The 13695-nt window shown below is 44.7% G+C and overlaps 1 protein-coding gene across 2 annotated transcripts in view; it reads right to left on the bottom strand.

Annotated features, from left to right (window-relative positions):
- AHRR (aryl hydrocarbon receptor repressor) overlaps positions 1-13695 on the bottom strand; it is a 682994-nt gene that overhangs the window by 574199 nt on the left and 95100 nt on the right. The window lies entirely within an intron of this gene.

The following is a 13695-nucleotide window of genomic DNA, read 5'->3' as shown; positions in this document are numbered from 1 at the left end:
GCTTTACAGGTGGACAGGATGCTGGCTGTTCATATCCCTACAGCAACATCCTGCCCGCCAGAATCCCGACAGCGGGACAAGCACTAAGAGCCCCCTTGCGCACTGCACTCCTCATGCTGCGGGCTCGGTGGCTTGCTGCACTCACCACAGGATCTATTCCCACTCAATGGGTGTCGTGGGCACCCACGAGTGGGAATAGTCCTTCTACGCCGGGATTCTGGCTGCCGGCATTGCTGGCTGTCGGGATTCCGGCGTCGGTATCCAGAACGACAGGATTCCGACAGCCAGCAAATTAAACAGATCACGGTTAAACATACAAAATGACACCAAATAGCAAAAGTTGTGTCAACCTTTTTTTGTGTCAACCAATGCCATGTCGACATTTTGACTGCATCGACCAATTGTTCTTTTAGGGTGTCTGCCTTTTTAATGTTGACCTATTGACCTTTTCACCCTGTTGACCTATTGCATATTGACCTATGGGGTTCACCTGTTGACAGTCAACCTATTTCTGGTCGATCTATTGATCTACACCCGATATCTGATGGGTGTCAGGCTGCTTGATAAAATAGGACAATGCACACATCTGACAATGTATGCCCAGTATTAGATTATTTTAGGTGCTCAATACTGGAGTAAAGCTTCAGCCAGAAGTTTCATTTTCACATGGAAACATTCCCATGCGTGTCAGATGCAGTATTGTTAACCAAATATTTAACTTTTGTTGACATTTAAAATGTAATTTTTTTGCTGAATCATTCCATAACACTTAACTTTTTGTTTGTATAATGAGCCTAATATGTTTGTGGGAAGAAAAAAAACTAGCTAAGAAAAATGAGTTTCCTAATTATAGAAAGTCTGTGATCACAGGAGACGCTGTACACTTACTGCAGTCAGGTAACTGAGCTGGAGAATAATTTTCACATCTTTTCTTTTTTCCTAGATTCAAAATTTAGGACAGATGTCAACTGCATGAACTGTTCTTTCTGTGCTCGTTTTAATCTCTCTATGCCCATACATACAGTAAATGGTAGAATTCAATTCATTTTAGATGTTGACATCTAAATATCTAACAACAGCTGCTGTTCAGTTTAAAGTTGGTACCATCCGCCAGCCGGGTACCAATCAAAAGAAGAGGAAGCTTTTTTAAAATCTGGTGTGAGCCAATCACGTTTCACGTACTGGCAGATAATGAGAAGCTGCCAAGTGGCAGCTTCTCATTAGATGGCGGTCTGCAAGCCGTAATTGGCGTGCAGTCAGCGCTAGATTCAAAAAGATGCCTCTTCTTTTGATTGGCAGCCAGTCCGTGAGCCGGGATTGTCTGGCGGCCGGTGCCATCTTTAAACTGTGCATCAGCCATGACCCGATCCTCCTGGCTCCGCATCAGTCCCACTCCCAGCACAGACAGAAAGGGGGGAGGGGGAGTGGAGGAATGGGAGGCACAGGAGGTGAGATGGAGTGAGAGGCACAGGGGCTGAGATGGAGTAAGAGGCACAAGGCCGAGATGGAGTGAGAGGTGCACGGTATGAGATGGAGTGAGAGTCACAGGGGGTAAGATGGAGTGAGAGGCGCACGGTATGAGATGGCGTGAGAGTCACAGGGGGTAAGATGGAGTGAGAGGCGCAGGGGCTGAGATGGAGTGAGAGGCGCAGGACGTAAGATGAGCGAGAGGCGCAGGGGGTGAGATGAGTGAGAAGAGCAGGAGGTGAGATTGAGTGAGAGGTGCAGGGGGTGAGATCAAGTGAGAGGTGCAGGGGGTGGGATGGGAGAATAAGAGGCACAGGAGGTTAGATGGAGTGAGAGGCGCAGCCGATGAGAAGGAGTGAGAGGCACAGGTTGGTGAGAAGGGGGAGTGAGAGGTGGGGGGGGTGAGATGCGAGAATAAGAGGCACAGGAGGTTAGATAGAGTGAGAGGCGCAGCCGGTGAGAAGGAGTGAGAGGCACAGGTTGGTGAGAAGGGGAAGTGAGAGGTGCAGGGGGTAAGATAGCTAGGTGCAGGGTCTGAAAGGCTGTCAGGGAGTGGGAGGTGAGGGGGTAAGTAGAGGAGAGAGAGATGCAGGGGATCAGACATAAGGCAGGGAGTAAGGGGGCTACTTAGGATGAGATATGGACACATGAGGAGAGTGACAGATAAAGGAAACTGATAAGAAAGCAGAGGGGACACATGGAAGACATAAGAGGTGAGCAAAGGTTTTACAACATACCGTGCTACATTGTGCATCATATCTAAAATTAAACACATATCAAAATCGCTAAAGCTTCAGAGGGGCACTACTGTGGGCAGTGTCTGTGTAAGGGGAACTACTACTGTAGTCATTATGTGTGTAAGGGGCACTACTACTGTAGGCATTGCATGTCTTAGCGGTACTACTACTATGGTCAGTGTGTGTGTAAGGGGCACTAGTATTGTATGTGGAGCAATGTGAATAAGATTATGATAATGTGAGGCATAATTTGAATTGGGGGTATGAGTATGTGGCTACACATCTTCCTTGTGAGACCACACCCCTTTTTGTGATGCGCGGGAGGGGGAGTGGTGAGGGAGAAGAGATCCACCACCTCTCCTTGACTACTTTAAGCCCTGCTTAACAACTTGCATTAACTGAAATACTGATATATTCTCCATATACACTGTTGGCCACAATTCAGATTATTTTTATATTTGGGACACAACTGCAATCCTTTCTCATGTAAAATACACAGCTTTAGCTTGATTAGGGTTACCACCTCATCCCTTTAATTCTGGACGCATATTAATTACACAGGTTCTGTGGCTGATTAAAACCAGGTGAAATGGAGTCTTGATGTCAGCCAGCCACAGAACCTGTGCAATTAATATGTGTCCAGAATTAAAGGGATGAGGTGGTAACCCTAGGCCTGCTGTAAAGTTCAAAGTAAATCAGGCAGACAGAGTGTAAAGAAGCATAAAAGCATAGAAAAAATGCATGTATAGGGCTGCCATTAGGAGGGGTGCAGGGGGCAAGAGCTGTCCTGGGCCCAGCCTCTCTGACAGAGAAGGGAGGGCCCAGGCTGCTCATGTCGCCGTCCGCCTGCCGTGGCCGTCCCCGTCTATGCGCCCGCCGCAGTCCGCAGTGCTGTATTAAAAAATGTCCCTTCCAAAATGTCCACCGGCTCACAGGAGACAGTTATTAAAGATACTAGAGGAGGCGCCTCTAGTATCTTTAATAACTGTCTCCTCTGAGACGGCGGTCATTTTGGGATGGACGTTTTCAGTATTTTTTATTTGAAACAGACAGGCAGGCACAAACAGTAGGAGTGGGGGCGTGAGTAAACCCTTGACAACGAGCAGATACTGTTATAATTACTTTATGGGGCATAATATGATGACAAGGGCATTAATGTGGGGGCATAATATGGTGTCAGAGGCATTACTGTGTGGGGCATAATATGGTAATGGCCATAACTTGGTGCCAGGAACATTACTGTGTGGGGTATAATATGGTGATGGGCATAACATGATGTCAAGGGCATTACTGTGTGGGGCATAGTATGGTGTCAGGGGCATAACTGTGGGGACTTAATATGGTGCAAGGGGCAGTGTCGGAACTAGCGAGCAGTGGGCACAGGTGTGACAAAATGGGCCCGCCCCTCATCCCGTCTAAGTCCACCCCCTCACCCCTGGAGAGGATCTGGTGAGGGGGACCTGCTCAGGGCCAGGGAAATGGATACCTAGCAACAGTGCCGTAACTAGGCATTTTAGTGCTGTGTGCAAGAAACTGCATCAGAGCCCCCCTCTATGTAAAACAGGGGCAGTGCGTGCTGTAGGCGCGTGCAAAAAACATAGGGGCGTGGTTTCATGGGAAAGGGGTGTGGCAATTCACATAACGGTGCACAGTAGTTTCCAGTATTCAAATTACGCCGCACAGTAGCACCACTAAACCAGGTAGAGCCCTTTTTACACATTACGTTGGACAGATTCCCCTTTTTACACATTACGGCAGACAGCGTCCCGTTTTTTTTACACATTACGGCTGACAGCGTCCCCGTTTTACACATTACGGCAGACAGCGTCCCGTTTTTACACATTACGGCAGACAGCGTTCCCTTTTTACACATTACGGCAGACAGCGTTCCCTTTTTACACATTACGGCAGACAGCGTCCCCTTTTTACACATTACAGCAGACAGCGTCCTCTTTTTTACACATTACGGCAGACAGCATTCCCTTTTTACACATTACGGCAGACAGCATTCCCTTTTTACACATTACGGCAGACAGCGTCCCCTTTTTACACATTATGGCAGACAGCATCCCCTTTTTTACACATTACAGCAGACAGCGTCCCCTTTTTTACACATTACGGCAGACAGCGTTCCCTTGGCCCGCCACTGTCAAGGGGCCCAAAGCCAGCGCGGCATGTAATGACTCAAACTGACTCATTACATGATGCTGTGTGCTGCTGGCCACCGCCGCCTGCCGAGGAGAGGAGCAGCAGGGACGCAGCGGCTACGGGGTGGTGGACATAGGCTGTCCACCGCCGCTGTGATGAGGGAAGTGCATCCCTGCATTCACAGCGGTGGCCAGCTTATGTGGAAGGAAAGGGACAGCTGCAGCCGATCACTGAATAGATGCCGTGATCATGTGCACGCCTGCAAAATGACAAAAACGGCGGTCACAATGCTAGGCCACGCCCCCCACCCGAGGCCCTCCCAATCCTCCCGAGGCCAGGCTCCCTTTTTGGCTGCAGTCGCGCCTTCGCCACAGCAGGTACTGAATCTGTGGTGTCAAAAGTTGGGAGGTATGCACACTACACGTTCAAATGGATACCCTGATCAATAGGTCCCAGATATCCACTTTTTATTTAATCTACCAATAATTGCTTATGTTTATGATAGAACTCTACAGTGAATATAATAATAATAATGTGAAACTAATGATGTTCAAAATTGTTTCAAAGTTGCTCTCAATTGGTTATCAAGTTCAAAATAAAATCCGCAATAATTGACAACTTTAAAAAATATTTGAGCCAAACTTGAATAAGGCAAATAGTTTTGACTATGGGCTTAATTTACTTGAGTTGTAGTGTTGCGGAAAATCCCAAAACTACAACTCGCTTCTCTAACATGTGGGGGGCCGCCCAGCGCAGGGTAAGGCCGCCCCACATGCCAGGTCCTGCATCCCCGCTAACATGCGGGCACATCTCTATACAGCGATGCGCTCGCATGCCTAGCTGCGAAGGCAGTCAGAGGGCAGCCATCTCTTGGGTCGCAGCGACCTGCCTCGCAATTGGTCCGGACACGCCTGCGTTGTCGGGACCGTGCCCCCCATACAGTGCGTCGATGCCCATAAAATGCAGCATCGACACTCCGTCTCCGCCCCCGACAGGACTTAGACTGAGATTGCCTGCGATCACAGTTTAAGACCTTGCACATGCACGCACCAGCGTGATTTCAGCACTTTTGTGTTTGAAGTTGAATTGGGCCCTATGTTCGATCCAGATTGAACATGTGTCAGCTTAAGTGGCTACACTGTTTACCATTTTTTATGTTTCCCATGTAAATTGTGAAATCAAACAAACGCTCAGACAGTAGTGTTCACTGATTGAAAAAAAAATAACAATAAATTAAATACATTTGCATTTACATTTTTGAGAATGATCTGACATAAGTTCTGAGTCTTTCAAACTGGGCAAACCTTTCCAAACATACTGTATGGATTGTTCAACCTTATGGACTCATATCAGCTGGGATCATGGGGTTTATAGGTTCTCGTCTACCACGAGGCAAGGTAAGAATATTATCCCAATAACACTTCTGTACACTTCAGAGGTGGTGCAGAGCTCAGCAGTGAAAACAGGGAAACCCATACAATGATAAGGAGGGGACGGATAAAATACTTCCACAAGTGGTAAATACTTATGAAGTCAATTATTGTCATTTTTCAATTTGTAATAATGAAAAAGTTTAGCAGTTGTTTCTTTTATTTGACAACAGAGAGTATATGGGGTTGACCATAATAAATCCTTAATGATTCCGTAATAGAAGAAAACAAAATGTAAAAAGTACCAGAGGGGGTGAATGCTTTTTACAGCCAATGAATACAGTATTTGCACTTGCTGAGTCATTGGATCCCAGTTTAGATATCTGAGTCATTCTATGCACATTATATTTCCCATTAATCTTTATTCTTTGTTGCCACAGGCATATCACACACTATCAAGTTCTTTTATTATGCTTGAAGATATTTACCGGCTATCATATAGCCTTATCTGTTTCTAATGCCTTTGCAAAGCAGCTGCCATAATATATTAATCACGGTCCAGGCTATTGCAAATATCATATCATTTAGCTCCATTACAAAGTTATATGTAGGATTATATTGGTCACTATTTTGCCGCAGCTGTATCAGTGAAACATTTAAATTTGCCACATATATCCCACATGTGTTGAGGAGTATTTCAGAAGATTCATTCAGAATTGTCAAACACTATCCCTACAGATGAACTTCTTATGAAAAGTTCATCAAATTAGCTCTTCAGGAGAGAATTCTCCCTACAATAAGCTGTTACTATTTCATGCAACATTGACAATTCAGGACCTTTTGATAAGAATGCTGACAGCAAAACTGAGAACTCTACACTCAACACTCATGGTAAATTATATGGCTCTGCAGAGATTTTTGTGAAATATGGCATGTAGTATGTCTGTCATACTGATATTAAACAAAGGAATGGCATTGTTATGCTATCAAATGACCTAACACCAAGCTCAACACATTAAGAAAGGACATTATTATCTATAAAACGCCCTCCCTTCCCTTCAACTAGTAGTGCCGCAGGGGTAAAGTGTCACATCTAGCAAAGTTTGAGGATCCGGCAGCTGAGATTTGCCCGAGGAGGTAGCAGGCTGTGAATGAACAAGATGAGGGAGCTGGATATAGTTCCTTCGCATGGGACACGGAGCAATGAAGAACGTAGGTGGGGTTTGAGAGTTAATGTAAAGTATTTATTATGTACAGGGTTGAGGTAGAGAACCGAGGCTGGAGCACGATGGTTAAGGAACGTAATTGCGGATAAAGAACTGCGGATTGTGGCTTGAAAGACGAGGTTGTGATTAATGAACTGCAGAGCTGTGGATAGTGGTTAAAGACGTGGCTGAAGGCGAAGAACTGTGGACTGTGATTTGAAAGACGAGACTGTAGATGATGAACTGTGGAACTGTGGATGGTGGTTGAAGACGTGGCTGGAAACAAGGACTGTGGACTGTGGTTTGGAAAACGAGGCTGAAGATAATAATCTGCAGGCTGTGGTCGGTGGTACAAAGGCGTGGCTGGTGAAGGAGATCTGTGGAGTGTGGCTTGAAAGACGAGGCAGAAGACCCGGGGCCGACTGTGCCCAAAGAGTCTTACTGGACCGGGTTTTCCAGGAGCGCTTCCACAGGCAGTAGCAGGCTAGAAATGGCAGGGCTGCAGCAGCAACAGAGAACCGACCAAGCAGGATCAGGAGGAACCAGAATACAGCAGGAATCCAGGGAGCACATGCTAAAGCACCTACAACAGGGTTGTAACTTGGAGCACTGGCATCCCTGTTCTAAACCAGCCCCCTTTATAGGGAGAGCTTCCCCTGAATTGGCTTGAAGAAACAGGAAACAGGAACTATGCTTAAAACTTTGTCTCTAACATGGCGGCGCCCAGTAATGCAGACTTTTTTGCAAAGCCACATAGCTCACTGCCCCTGGTCTCCTAGCAACGGCTCAGCAAGAGCGACCCGCTGTAGCGGCGTCCCGCCGCCACGAGCGGACCCCCTTACCGCCGCTACTGCTGCCCACGGATCCGGCGCAGCAGCCCACCTCCGCCGCTGCCCGCACATCGCCAAGGATGCCAGCCCCGCGGCCCCAGCGTACCGGTAAGACTCCGGACGCTGACATAAAGTAACCAATGTCCTGGCAATTTGTGAGATACTGTACTCACCCACCCATACCTAGTCAACATTCTGACTCTATAACTTGTATACCACACCCCAGTCGCATCACAAGGGGGTTGCGGCCCACACCCGGGTGTCACCCGTCGAGGGGTGACACCATAGTGTTGGCGCCTGCTCAGTGACAGGAGCCTGGTGCTAACATTACGTGCAGCTACCCGGCTCCTGTCACCCTGTAGAAGCCAGCACAGCAGTCTCCAGGGTCAGGCCGCATCTCCCGGAGTTACAAAAATGGGAGTCGGGACACTTAGCCCTGCCCCCTCCCAGTTAGCCACACCCCGTACTATGAAGCTCCACCTCTTTTGCGGCCACAATGGGTGTCACCAGGGTGAGTGACGCCTCTGCCAAACCCCACTAAGGAAATGTTGTAGAGGGTGAATATTTACAAATAGTTTTGATTGTTGATGGCAAGGGAATATTACCAAGACTTCTTATTGCTTGATGGAGTTCAATTTATCAAATGATTTAAATGTTTGAGGCAGCCTATCCTAGAGACCATCTGTAGTGTTAAATATTAATACTGTATTCTATACAGTATCAAGTGTATAAAAAGACCAATGTTTACATTAATGCCAAGGGTCGTTACCAGGTTCTTCTACCGCTCCACCAGACTCCAGCACTTGCTCCAATGTTCCGCAGAGTGGAAGATTGTGGACTGCATTTGAAAGCCCCCCTCTAGAAATCCTGTGTTTGCCACTGAATCCAGGTACTTACTATACCTTCTTATAAAAATGAATGTGGTCAACCAAGATGGTGAAAAGTAAATTTGCAGGACAAGCTATTAAAGTGACTTTTCATATAATTTTATGTCTACAAATGATGTCTAAATATTGTTTATAGCAGCTATAAAGAATAAGATAATCAAATATAATTTTGATAACAGTAAAGGCATGTGGGGCAAAACACAGGTGAAATTGTTTGAGACCAATGTTACTTTAGTGATATGGTTCTACTGAGTGCTATTTTTTTGGTAGGAAAATAGGTTCAGGAACTGTGGGCGGGGCAGAGGTGAGCAGTGATGTGGGTGCAGCTACCAAAGGGAAGGGGCATCAATTGGTACATAAACTTTTTTTTAACACATAATGCCCTGAGTACTGCCATATATACACATAATGCCACCAGTAGTGCCAGATACACATAATGCCCCCAAATAGTGCCTGTTACACAATGCCCCCAGCAATGCCAGATACACAATGTCCCCAACAGTGGCAGTTACACAATGCCCCCAACAGTGGCAGTTACACAATGCCCCCAGCAGTGCCAGATACACAATACCACCAGCAGTGCCAGATACACAATACCACCAGCAGTGCCAGATACACAATGCCCTCAGCAGTGCCAGATACACCAGTACTATTTTTTTTCTTTTTTTCTTTTAAATAGGTTCAAGAACTACGGGTCTGGAGGTAGAGCTAATAAAAAAGTTATAGACAGACAGATTATATATAGTTTTTAGAAAAGAAGGCACTCAAATTAGACTTTAAAATAAAACTATAGATAGTTTATAGAAAAGAAACCGCTGAAAATTTACTTTAAAATAAAACTTGTCTTATGGAAAATACATTTTGGCCCAGGACAGGTTCAGGAACCCAGTTTCTGATGATATTATATTTAAGTTCAGGAGCTCAGTTCCTGCTGGGGTTGCTTCAATTCAATAAAAATCTGCAAAAAAATTAATTGTGAAGCTTGCATACATCACAGCAATGTGTACACCCACGAATGGCGATATTCAATTAGAAATGGCGATTTGCGAAACTCGCAGGATTGTTTCTACAATAAGTGACCTGGCTGAACTACATGAAATAGACAGTAAATTATCCTGAACCTCCAAAAAGTCATAACTAAGATACTGTAGCAAGACAGTATAGAAGGCTATTAGTGAAGATAATGGTGGTTCTTAAAAGGGGTCAAATAACGGATTTTCACATTTTTAATTAATGGTGGAAAAATGCAACAATCGTTTTGAATCTTTTTTTAGCCATTTAAAGTCTTTACAGACATTTTTCTGTATCCTTAAATACTGTCCTTAAATACTGTAGTTATGTTTTAGTTTAAGTAAAAAAAAAAAGTATTAGCCTCCTCCCATCAATAGAACACCTACATACAGGGGCGCAACTAGACTTTTGTGTGCTTCATAGCAAAATATTGAAAGGGCGGGGGGCCCATCAGGGGGTGATGGGGACTGAGGGTGATTGCAAGGGTGTGTGTGTGTTTGCAGTTATGTTTATGGGTGTCACAACAGCGTTCCAGAGTGGGGAGTGTCCTGACAGTGGACAGTGTGGACACTGAGGTGTCATTAAATACTGACACCCCCCATGGATTCTGTGACAGCTTGCAGAGACAACTCCTCCCCCCGTTGACACCATCCCTGCTACACCAATATTACTAGGAACTGCCGGGCCGGTAACCAGCAGGCTTCCAAAATGGCAAGGTCCCATAGCAAGTGCACCCTCTATAGCTAAGCCACTGCCTACATACATTTCCCACATAATTTGCACCCATTATTGAGCTTTTTAGAGAAATTCACCTGAAAACTAACATGGCTTTATTAGCCAAATTGTACTATTTAAACCCATACAAGTGCTTGCTCATTTATTGAGATGAGATTTTTACCTTACATAAAGATTTACCTTAACTTTTCACCTGCTCAGTGGGATGTGCTCAAACAAACATGAATTTGTTGGAAAAAACACAATGCAAGTTTGGAATTGAAATGCAAATAAAAAGTGCAAATTTGGCATGAAAATGGCTCGCAGAACCCAACTCACTCCTAATGCAATTGACCCGAAAGAGTGAGGTGAAGAGAAAGATGACTACGTAAGAATTGTGTAGGAGAGTTGTTTTCTAAAAACATTCTCTCTGCTTATTCTATTCAGGAGAGGTGGTTAGTCATCAATTAGTTTGATACTGAGAGGCTTCTCCCTACTACTATGTCTGTGCCGACACTTCTATAACAGCTTGTAACTAAATCTGCATGCTCAGGAGCACCTGATCACATATCTATACTCAACACCCTGAGTGGAGAGAGCAGAGCTAGTACCTTGTGGCAAAATCTGAGGCGATGCCAGGGAGATATCACACGTTCCAATGAGCAAAGGGACTTTATACTACCTAGCACATTTAGTTGTTGTTGTTTTGTTATTTTGGGATGCATTAAAGTTTGGCTTTCAAATGCTTAGGTTCTGCAGCTGAAAATGTTTGGCATATAATTTTGGGAAGTAGTCATATTGTCGACACTCGATATGCCAACAGGAAAATGCCAACAGAATAATACTGTCACGGTTGAGATGGCACTCAAGGCTATTAACTGTGCTGCATTAAAACTTTAAACGTGATGTTTTACGTTATAATGCAGACACAATTGTAATGCTTTAAGTAATATTCCAACTATGTCGGTATTATGCAATCAGCATTCTTCAATTGGCATATTGACTGTCAACATATCTAGTACTAGGGTTGTCAAAATATATATGTATACCAAAATTTCTTCAATTCTATGGCTATTGCAACCTATAAAAATTGCTTTACTGTGCCCCACATAATATTCTCTCAAACATAAAACAAAGCACTTTTGGCTGCAGAACAATGGAAGAGAAGAAGTCATGATTGATAGTGGCAGAGGAAGAGATAGGCAATGCCATTGTCGGGTTGGCAGACATAATCTGTGGAACCACAGTGATGATGAAGCAAATGCCTGAGAGTTCTAAAGTCAAAGTGGAGAGAAATGAGGCTTTACATCAGAGGCGTTTTAAGAGAGGAGGGGCCCATGTGAGGGCTCCAATTGGGCTCCCTGCTCTCTGGCAATGCAGTAGACTCTGGCACTTACAGTCTACTGGTCTCTGGGAAAACAGCACCCATGCCGCTCTCATAGGGACATCTCTACTACGCAGCTTGAATCACTGGAAAAATGTCCGCAGCAGCCATTTTCCCAGTGATTTCTGAGCTGGGTCGACGGAGCGGTAAGTATGAATAAATGGGCACAGGGTGTGTGGGCCCCTAGGGGACAGTGTGCACTGCACAGCTTGCACCCATTACAGATACGCCAGTGCTTTACATCCCCTAGACCACCCCTAAGTGGCCATCCAACTGATGTTGAACTAGATATCCTAGCATGCCTGCCCAGTGGCAAATGCAGGATTTCTAGAGGGGGGTTTCCAAATGCATTTCCCAATCTCCCACTCTACAGAACATGGAATTCAGGGTTAAATGTAAGACTATAGATGTCTATAGCAGTGGTTCCCAAACTTTTTTAAGTCACGGCGCCCCAGAGTATCAGATTTTTTTTCACTGCACCACTAGGTCAAATGTTTATTTTTATTGAGAAATGCAAAAAATATATATAAAATTAAGTAAATTGTGTATATGTCATCCTTAGGGTCAGTTATGTGGTGAGGGACAGGAATTGCTTCTGACTGGCCACGTATTTTATGATTGGCAGTCGCCAGCACTATTTTGCCAATGACATTGTCCATAAATTTGTATCATCTCGTTTAGACTACTGTAATGCCCTCTACCTTGGTCTACCAGCAAAAGAATTGCAGCGCTTACAGCTGGTGCAAAACACAGCTGCCAGGCTATTAACCAACCAGCCCCGTTCTAGCCACATAACACCCATCCTCTACTCCTTTCACTGGCTGCCTGTACGATGGCGAATCATCTTCAAGATTGGCTTACTGAGTTTCAAAGCATTACATGACCAAGGCCCAAGGTACCTGAAACAGCTTCTGACCCCATACTGCCCCACTCGATTACTGCGATCTGTAGATGAAGGACTTTTAGCAGTACCTAGAATCTACCATAATTCATCTGGGGGTCGAGCTTTTAGTCATGCGGCTCCGACTCTATGGAACTCACTTCCCCGCACAGTGCGAGAGGCCCCAACTATAGAATCCTTCAAGAGCAGACTCAAGACTTTTCTGTTTACTCAAGCATTTCCATAATGTCCCTTTTAGTATCTTCATGCTTCTGTATTTTATGAAAATGTACTTCATTATTTTCTGTACTATATTATGCTATGTATCTGTTAAGCGCCTTGAGTCCTATTGGAGAAAGAGCGCTATATAAATAAAATTATTATTATTATAAATTATTTTGAATTAGTGCTGAACCACCAATCCACTGCACACAGTTTGAGAGCCACTGGTCTATAGTATAGGCTGTATCAAACACATTTAAATAATATAAATAAGATAAGAGGTCAGGAAAAATGTTAACCATACTATAATATAAGAATAAACAAACATAATAGAACCAGTACTGCAATTTCTAATCACACATTCTCCCACCTCATAGTAAAGCTCCTGTCTCTTCTACCTGGTAGCTACTTTCTGGTCCAGTGCACTGATTGAGGATTCAGAACCACATACACAGCAAACTTGGTAGAAGAAGCTGCTACAAATGGGCATGTGCAGCAGCTCAGCTCTGTCTCTTAAACTGCATGATGTGGCAGCAGCTCTAGTAATCTTATTATATACCATTACTAGTGTTGTTATAATTTGAGTCACTTGCCAAGAGAAGGGTTTTTTTGGCAAACCAGAAACACTGTCTGCATTTGCCTATGTGCCTGCCACATTTTTAGCATCCCCTGATAGCAAAACTGTGTCAGGGCATGCTGAGATGTGCAGTCCCAGAGTAGCTGGAGAGGGCTGCTTATTGGCCACCTGTGCCCTAGAAGGAGCTACATATCTCACAGAGCAAGCTGCAATAACAACAGCGAAAAGTTACTTTACAGATAAAATTGCACGTTTAGTCACCT

The sequence above is a fragment of the Pseudophryne corroboree genome, chromosome 5, assembly GCF_028390025.1.
Source record: "Pseudophryne corroboree isolate aPseCor3 chromosome 5, aPseCor3.hap2, whole genome shotgun sequence".
Taxonomy (NCBI): Eukaryota; Metazoa; Chordata; class Amphibia; order Anura; family Myobatrachidae; genus Pseudophryne; species Pseudophryne corroboree.
The sequence above is the reverse complement of the archived record's forward strand: the minus strand, read 5'-3'. Positions and strand labels throughout refer to the sequence as shown.